Source organism: Rhea pennata, chromosome 3 (assembly GCF_028389875.1).
Source record: "Rhea pennata isolate bPtePen1 chromosome 3, bPtePen1.pri, whole genome shotgun sequence".
NCBI lineage: Eukaryota > Metazoa > Chordata > Aves > Rheiformes > Rheidae > Rhea > Rhea pennata.
In genome coordinates, this window is record NC_084665.1 from 81,287,442 (window position 1) to 81,295,349 (window position 7,908).

A 7,908-nucleotide genomic window follows, 5' to 3' on the forward strand; every position below is an offset into this window, starting at 1 on the left:
GCGGGGACAAACTCTTTTCAGTTGTCCCATGTGACAGGACAAGAGGCAATGGGCAGAAATTGAAGCACAGGCAGTTCCACCTGACCATGAGGGGGAATTTCTTCCCTGTGAGAGTGACGGAGCACTGGACCAGGTTGCCCAGAGAGGTAGTGGAGTCTCCTTCTCTGGAGATCTTCAAGGCTCGCTTGGATGCAACCCTGTCTAACATGCTCTAGGTGACCCTGCTGAGCAGGGAGGTTGGACTAGATGATCTCCAGAGGTCCCTTCCAACATTACCAATTCTGTGATTCTGTGATGGACAGAAAAACATTTGCAAGACTCAGGACGGAGTCTTGTGGAGTCACTAGATAACATAGTTCCACTTAATCCTGAGAGTTATTTTATTTTATTTATGTCTCCCAGGTGAGTCTTAAATAGCCACATTTTGCTAGCTGCTAATATTTGACCACGTTACTTAAATTTTAGTCTGCACTCTGCGTATATACATATATATGCTATATATATATGTATATAGCATATATACACAATTGTGTATATACACAATATCTAAATCTGTTACCCTCATACAGCTATAACTATTTTGCTAATAGTTTGAGAATACAGGATCTTTTTTCTTTGAAAAAAAACATGGTCTTGATTCCTTTCTTAATTATTTTTTCATAGATGAGCACAAGTTCCTTCTCAGTCTATGGTATTTGGGCTGAAATGTTTTCTCAGAAATATTCCTGCTTTTCTTTTGTGCCCTCAGCATACGACATAATCTAAATTTTTAACAAGTTTCTATAAAACAAATTATACAAGAAAAGTAAAAAGTATTGAACTCTTTCAATAAATAATGAACTGCAAACAATTTGAAAGAATGTGAGAACAGAGCACATTCTTTTATATTACTTTCCATTTCTCAGCTTTCATTCACTGGGCTTGTCCAGAGGGTTTCTCCTGAGGATGTGGTGGAAAAACCGCCTCTTTCCATGCAGATTAAACAGTTCTATAAAGTACAAGATTGGTTCATAAAGTGACATGTTAAAATGATGTGCCATTGCTGGTCAAAAGGAAAGGGCACTTTTGCAAGAAGTGTAGTGATTGGAAACACAATTCTGTTTTTTCATGCTATCTATTCCCCTCAAAGCAAAACAAAACATTTAGTCTATTTGTGTTGTGTTGCTATCAGAAAATAGTTTCTGGACTAGTTCATGAAAATATTTCATAAAATCATTCAATACACTATCTTTCTAGAGAAAAAAAAATCGTTCAGTAAACGATGCTGTTTTCCATTTTGTAATGATGTCGCCAGTGGGAATTACTCACTGAACATATAAAAGAAGGAACAAAAATGCTGATCATGGGGAGAGAATTTATGACGTTTCAAGTAGCACGTTTTTCAGCACGTTCCTGGGTTTCTGTAAGCCAGTCCCAGTCTGTAAACTACAGATTTTAGATGAAGAGGAGTTGCTTCTGTTCCATTCCCACATCTACTCTGACCGGAGAGTACTTTTATTCATTTTATCCTGAACAGTCTTCTGTGCTCACTGCTTTGTGCTGCATCATGTTTCCCATCCTTCCACATTTATCCTCTTGTCCTATTTTGATCATACTGTGTTTTCTTTCCTGCCAGTATCATCTCCAAATCGCCTGCCCCTTCATTAGTCTTGCTTTATACCAGCTTAATGAGGGTCTGAGTAGGAACTTCTGAAGATTGTGTATAGTTTTATCTGCAGCATTTTGGGCTGTTTGTGTCAGCTATTGCCTAAATATAGCTATTGCCTAAAATTGCCCCCAAAATTCCCATTTTAAGACTATTTTCCAGTTGCTTATATCTTTGACAAGCTACCTGTTTGGAATGAAATTTTCCGTGTCTTCTGTTATAGGCTGTTTACATTTTTCCTCAGGCATTTCCAGGAGAAAGGTTAAAAAAATACCTGTTTTGTCGTGTTAAGACACTATTTTATTTAAAATGTTGTAGTGGTCCCACCATTTAGAGCAGGCACTTGAAATCTGATAGGGCAGGAGTATGCTTCTTGTTGTTCCTGTGAGAACGCTGTCCAGATTTGGCTGAGCTATAACCCATTGCATAATTGCTATTGTACTTGCTGAGAGCCTTTCTGAACAGCTCAAATCTAGAAAGATTTGACTATAACTCAGAGTACCCAAGTCATTTCCAACACTGGGTGCTGAAAAGCCCGTGTACGCCTGGTCTTCTAAAGTGAATGGGTCCGTTTCACATATTCGCCCTCCTTGTATTGTGCATGTTCACACCGGGGCTACAGAATCACTGAAAAACTTCCCATGGATGCCCTGTTTTCCCAACAGGTTCTTGTACTGGAACTGAAAACAAGAAGTTTCTCTGTCTTATCCTTTCACTGACCCTTGTTGCTAACACCCTAGAAGCATGACGGAAGAAGCTGTCTGGCTCAAATGGAAAAAAGACAAATGGCAGGCCAGGATGAGGAAAAAACGGATTAGGAGGAAGAATCTCCTGAGATCACGATACAGGGGTAGAAAAGTCGAGACTAGAAACTAGAGAGGGGAGGCTGAGACTCACTGGCCAAGAACATTTCACTTCATTTGCCAGCACAATGTAGTTCGCAGTTTGTGAAGTGCGATTTAATAAAGACCAGCCTTACTGTTGGCTGGAAGAGCTGTCATTTAGATCAGTGGGAAGTAGCAGCATCCAGTCCACTACAATGAGGGGCAAGGACTCTTGTCTATAGGGGCATGAGGAGGCAAGGAGTATGTGTGGAGGAGGCTGACTGCAAAACCGCAAGGGAGGAAGCACGGGAAGTTAGTGGGAGACAGGATACATTGAAAGGAGGAAGAGAAACGGGAGCTTGGAACGCAGTGGGGAAAGCAGAAATAATTAGATATTTGATTGGAAAATGGGGACGAAAGAGTAGCCAAAGAGATTTGATAAAGAGTTCTGGTAGACTGTGGCAGGGCAGAGTCTGGCTGTCTGGCCACGTGGCTGACGTGGCTATCATCTCTGCTCACCTTGCTTGTGCACTATGAGATGGTGTCCTGGGCGATGAGGCTGCTACCCTGCCAACTCTGCCATCATCTTTGCTCCTGGCTCCCTTTTGCTTGCGGGAGGCCTCCCCTCGCTGCCCCTGATGCTGCCAACTAGCTGTCAACCATTTATGGTGGCTTCATGTACCTTCCAACAGTGGTTCAACAAAACTCAATTAAAGGAAAACTACTAAAGTTGCAAACTTAAAAATTCCCTGCATGTTGGCAGCAAAGTTCATATAAAATGTGCTATAGAAGGACCCTAGTGAGGGCCTTGTTCTCTGTTTCCTGTTTTCTTTTCCCAAGAACCACTCAGGCCTCTTGAAAGTCCAAACTATGCTCTCTTTCTTAGCTAGTAATGGCTGCATGCAGTTACCGAACTTGCTGTTTCCCTTCGGCTATTAGTCTCCTTTGCCGTTTGGGACTGTTCTAATTTTTCAATGATCCAAATGAAAATGTTAGAGAAGTTTCCTATTTTCCTTCTGTCTTCCTCTTATTCTATTATTTGCTTTTGCCAATGGGGCTAAAGAAAGGAAGTGTTTTGCTTTAAGTTAGTATGGAAAAGCTGTGCCAAAAATACACTGTTCTACTTTATTCTGTGGCCTTGAGAAAATCATGCAGTGTTTTATGAAGTTTTAAATTTTAATACAAGATTCTCGAGATCATTCCATTGCAAATCTAGACAGATATCTAAGCCCATGAACTTTCAATATGGTAATCAAAAATCACAGATGCCTTTTTTAGACATTTATTTAGTTGCAGCCAGGTCAGCTACATTTCAGTCAAGCCTTTATTGTAGGCAAATCAAAAGCATTCTGCCAAGTCTCAACTATTCACTTTTCCAGACCTTCATTAAAACAATATTTACCACCTTTACAAGTTTACATTTCATTCCAGATCAGTAGTTCTTTTACCTTCTTTGAATCTGCTGATCATTTCTGTCCGTTTTCAGTGGATCTGCTATGCTAATTTGAATGAAAATTGAGGTTATGTTTGTTTTTTAAGCTGGGCAGAACTTGAATTGTGGATGTCAAAAACTCGCATGGCATCAGCTGATGATAGGATGATCGAAAGACCAAATCAAAGAGCAAGCTGTGAATCCACTGAATCAGTGCAGATCCTGCTTTTAGCTTTCTGGAGTGAGGCCGCATTTGAAACTCCAGAAAATGAGTTCTTGTCCTGTGCTTTATTATTAATGTGAATGAGAGTGTCTTTTTAGAGCTGACCTCTTTTGTGTCACACATTCATTGCTTTCACATCAAGTTCACATCAAGGAGAATGACTTTTTTTTTTTTTTTTTTTTTTTTTTCCTCCTGGCAAAAGAGTATATTGAATATTGCTCTTTATCTGGCTGTTTCCCCCAATACATTTTGCTTCATAGTTGGAAAATCTTATGCCTGGCTCCTCACTGCTAATTTGCCTGTTCAGGGTTATCAGGACTCTTCAGTTACATCTCAGCTAGTAAACTAAACAAGGCCAGGGCAAATGATAGAGCGAGCCCTGAGTGTATGCAGTCAACTAGGCTTCACCAAAAACAATTCTGGCTGGAGCTTGGGGACTACCATGGGCTAAAGCCAAGCCCTAAAAAGCAGCCTGCATGTGGCCACGCTGTTTGGGGAGAAAACTGATTCAAACCCATGTATGGTTGTGAGATGCACCATGCTAGTTGGCCACAAGGCCAGAAAATGGGTTCTGTACCATTTACCAGTATAGACAAAGCCTTTGGGCCTTAACCCCACAATGACGTCGGTTTTGGTGAGGGGGGTCTCTACCTATGAAGACCTCTTCTGTGACAGCCAGCCCTCAAAAGAGACAAATAACATAGTGAATTATTTCTATATTTTACATTACACTATTGCTGAATGAAAAAATGGTTGTAGGCAGTAGGGATAAAAGAGCTCAGGTCTCCCTTCTGACCAGCTGACTATCCAGAGTGGTAGTTCACAGTGAATTTTTTGGTGTGTGTTTATTCTACTTCTGCCCTCATGATTCTCACTCCTGTTTGGTCCACTTCTAACAGAAAGGTTTGAGCATGCTCCTGTGCAGAATAATTAGCAGACTGGTGGTTATGGCACTCTCTTAAAAGAAAAATTTGTCTTAGCTTTTCATCTTATACTCATTGAAAGCTACAGCAACAGCAAAGAGCCTCCCTTGGTGCAGAATGAGAGACTTAAAATAAAGCTGAATTAGCGCATAAAATCTTCTGACTTAAACAAATATTTCAAAAGAGCCACAGTCATGTTAAAATCATTTTTTTAATTCAGTGATATATATAGTAGACTTGGTTAAACTTTAAAATTAATGCTTTTTAAATCAATATGTCTTGCCTTTAAGAGCAGCAACCATAAGAAAATGTTAGCTTTACATTAGGAATAAATTTTATTTCATTATGCCTGAGACTAGTCTGTGAGTTTTATTGAATTACATTGTATGCAGTTTTCGTCAGCTCAGATTGTCTGGCTCCTGATAGCAGCCTGATTTAAGGAGTTAGAACTAGTTTCCCTAGGGAATTCTAGGCTCAAAAATAAAAAGGGGGGGGGGGGGAATTGTTAGCTGGTAGGAAAAACTTACGGAACATTTTTCAAAGTATGCAGCGGTGAAGAAAGGAAATGATTACCTGGAGTTGGGGGCGTAGAGTGCAAAAGTGCCTGCTTCATGAGTCTGTGGGAGGTAAGCCATGGTTGGTTTGTACATTTACTTTGTTTTTTCATCTGCCATTACTCTAGTCACAAGAACTAATTGCAGTTGTGGAAGTCGATCAGCATTTCCATAGTCTACTGAACACTGAAAAGCCAAGTAGAGAAATTAACAAGATGGAGAAGGAGCTTCTCTACATCTCCACTGGACTACAACAACATGCAACTAGAATAATAATTTCCAGAGCACTAGTTTTCAGTGTCACTTTTATTGTTAATGATGAATTTCAAGAGAAAAAATAATTTAATTGATAAGCAGTGCTTAAAACGCTCAAAATATTGACTTGAAAATAACATTCTGGTTTATTCCGGGTTTACCTCTGAGATTTTGGTTCTAGTCAATCAGAATTCACTCACAGATTAAATGCAGAGGTATGCCATATTGCAAAAGAGCAAACTGATCCAAATCTAAGCTGACTCAAATGGAAAACACTTTTGTACAGGAGAGTCTCACTGCTTATTTCCCATTCTATTTTAATCAAAAAAAAGGGGGGGGGGATAATGGAAGTAGAGGCATAGTGTTTTAATAGATTATGATTTTTTTTTCTGAGTTTCTTTAAAAGTCAGAATAGTTTGAAGTCCTATTGTACTTGCTATCAGAGCTGATCTGGAAAACAGGCAGAAAGAGCCCATATTGAAAGCTGAGTGGGGAAGGAGGCATGGAATGGAGATCTTAGTGAATCCTACTTCATCTTTCAGAAATGCAAAAAAGTGACAGATAACAGAAATTAAAATCATGGAATGAAAGGAGGGGCTCCTTGGCCAAAGTAAAAGTTGAGTTAGGAAGGGGGATAGGCTTGCTGTGGGAACTTAGAGATCTCAGGATTTTCCTCAACAGACTCTGTAAATATGCAAAAATGTAAATAGCAAAGACATAGCTGAGCTTCAAAACAAAGCAGTTAGCTACAGAATGGCAATGGAGGCAAAGGGTCTCTGTATAATCAGAGGCGAGGTACTGATGATGCAAGGAAGGCAGAGAAACGGGAGCATCAAAAATCAGACAATCACTTAAGGCATGTAGTGTGATTACTGGCAATATTTGGCCAGTCAATGAAGCCACTGAAGGGAAGATTACATGCCAGAGCCAGGTGGAAATGAGGGAAGAATGGAGACAGGGCTGACACTAAGCAGCTGGAGAGTTGGAAGATGAACTATAAGTATATAAAAACATCCAACAGCTGTTTTTATCCAACAGGTTGGCATTTTTCTCTCTCAGAAGCAGAGTGCTGGCATCAGCCGATAATACTCAGGAACTCTGGCATTATTAGGCTTAATAATATAGGTTATTAAAATGCAGAGTTAAATCTGTTGCTAGAAAAAAATCCACTGCAGGTAACAGAAGTATCAAAGAAATTAATTCAGACCCCCAATACTGCAATTTATATTGACTTCATGTAGCCAAGAGAGTACTTTCTAGCCTCAAACCTGCCCTTTTCCCCAAAGAAAGAGGGAGAACAGCTTTTCTTATTTTCAACAGTTCTTTGTTAGTACCTTAGCAATACATCATTCATCTGAAGAGTTCAAAGCTGCTTTTTTGTGTGTTTCTTCAACTATCATAGTTTAGTTTTCATTTGATTAAGTATCTCTTCCTAATCTTAGTTTTGCTAAATTTATCAAAACCTTCAGTGGTTTGGTCCTGAGTTTCCCATTCCTTTTTTATTACCGAAAGAAAAAAATGGAAGTGAAACAAATCAGTGGAAGAAAGACTTTTCCACACTTATATGTATGGCTGATTGTAAAGGAAAATTTTACCCAGTAAGTAAGGGTGGAATAATCTAACTGTTTATTAATTATTTTAATAAAAGCATATTCATAGTTCCATTCTTCTGTCATTTTCAGATTATTTATTGGCAGTGTCCATTTATGACCCTAATTACCTAATAGTTGCAGGTGGCCCAATGTTAACAGAAGAATGATCATTTCCTGTGGCCCAGTTTCATGAATGCATTATCTTCCTTTAAACCTAGAATTCTGCACTGGGAACAATAACATACCAACACTGTCTAATGAAATCAGCCTCAATTACCATGACCTTTGCTTTACTCAACCTTTTGCTTCCATTGTTAATTATATGTGCATTGTAGTTAGTTTAGAGGGGATGACTTGATCATCGTTAAAAAAAACCTCAAGCTTGCTTTCTTCTGAAGAAAGAAGAAAAATACAGAGGACCCATAAAGCAGAAGAAAGGAGCCTGGAAAGAAGTAAAGAG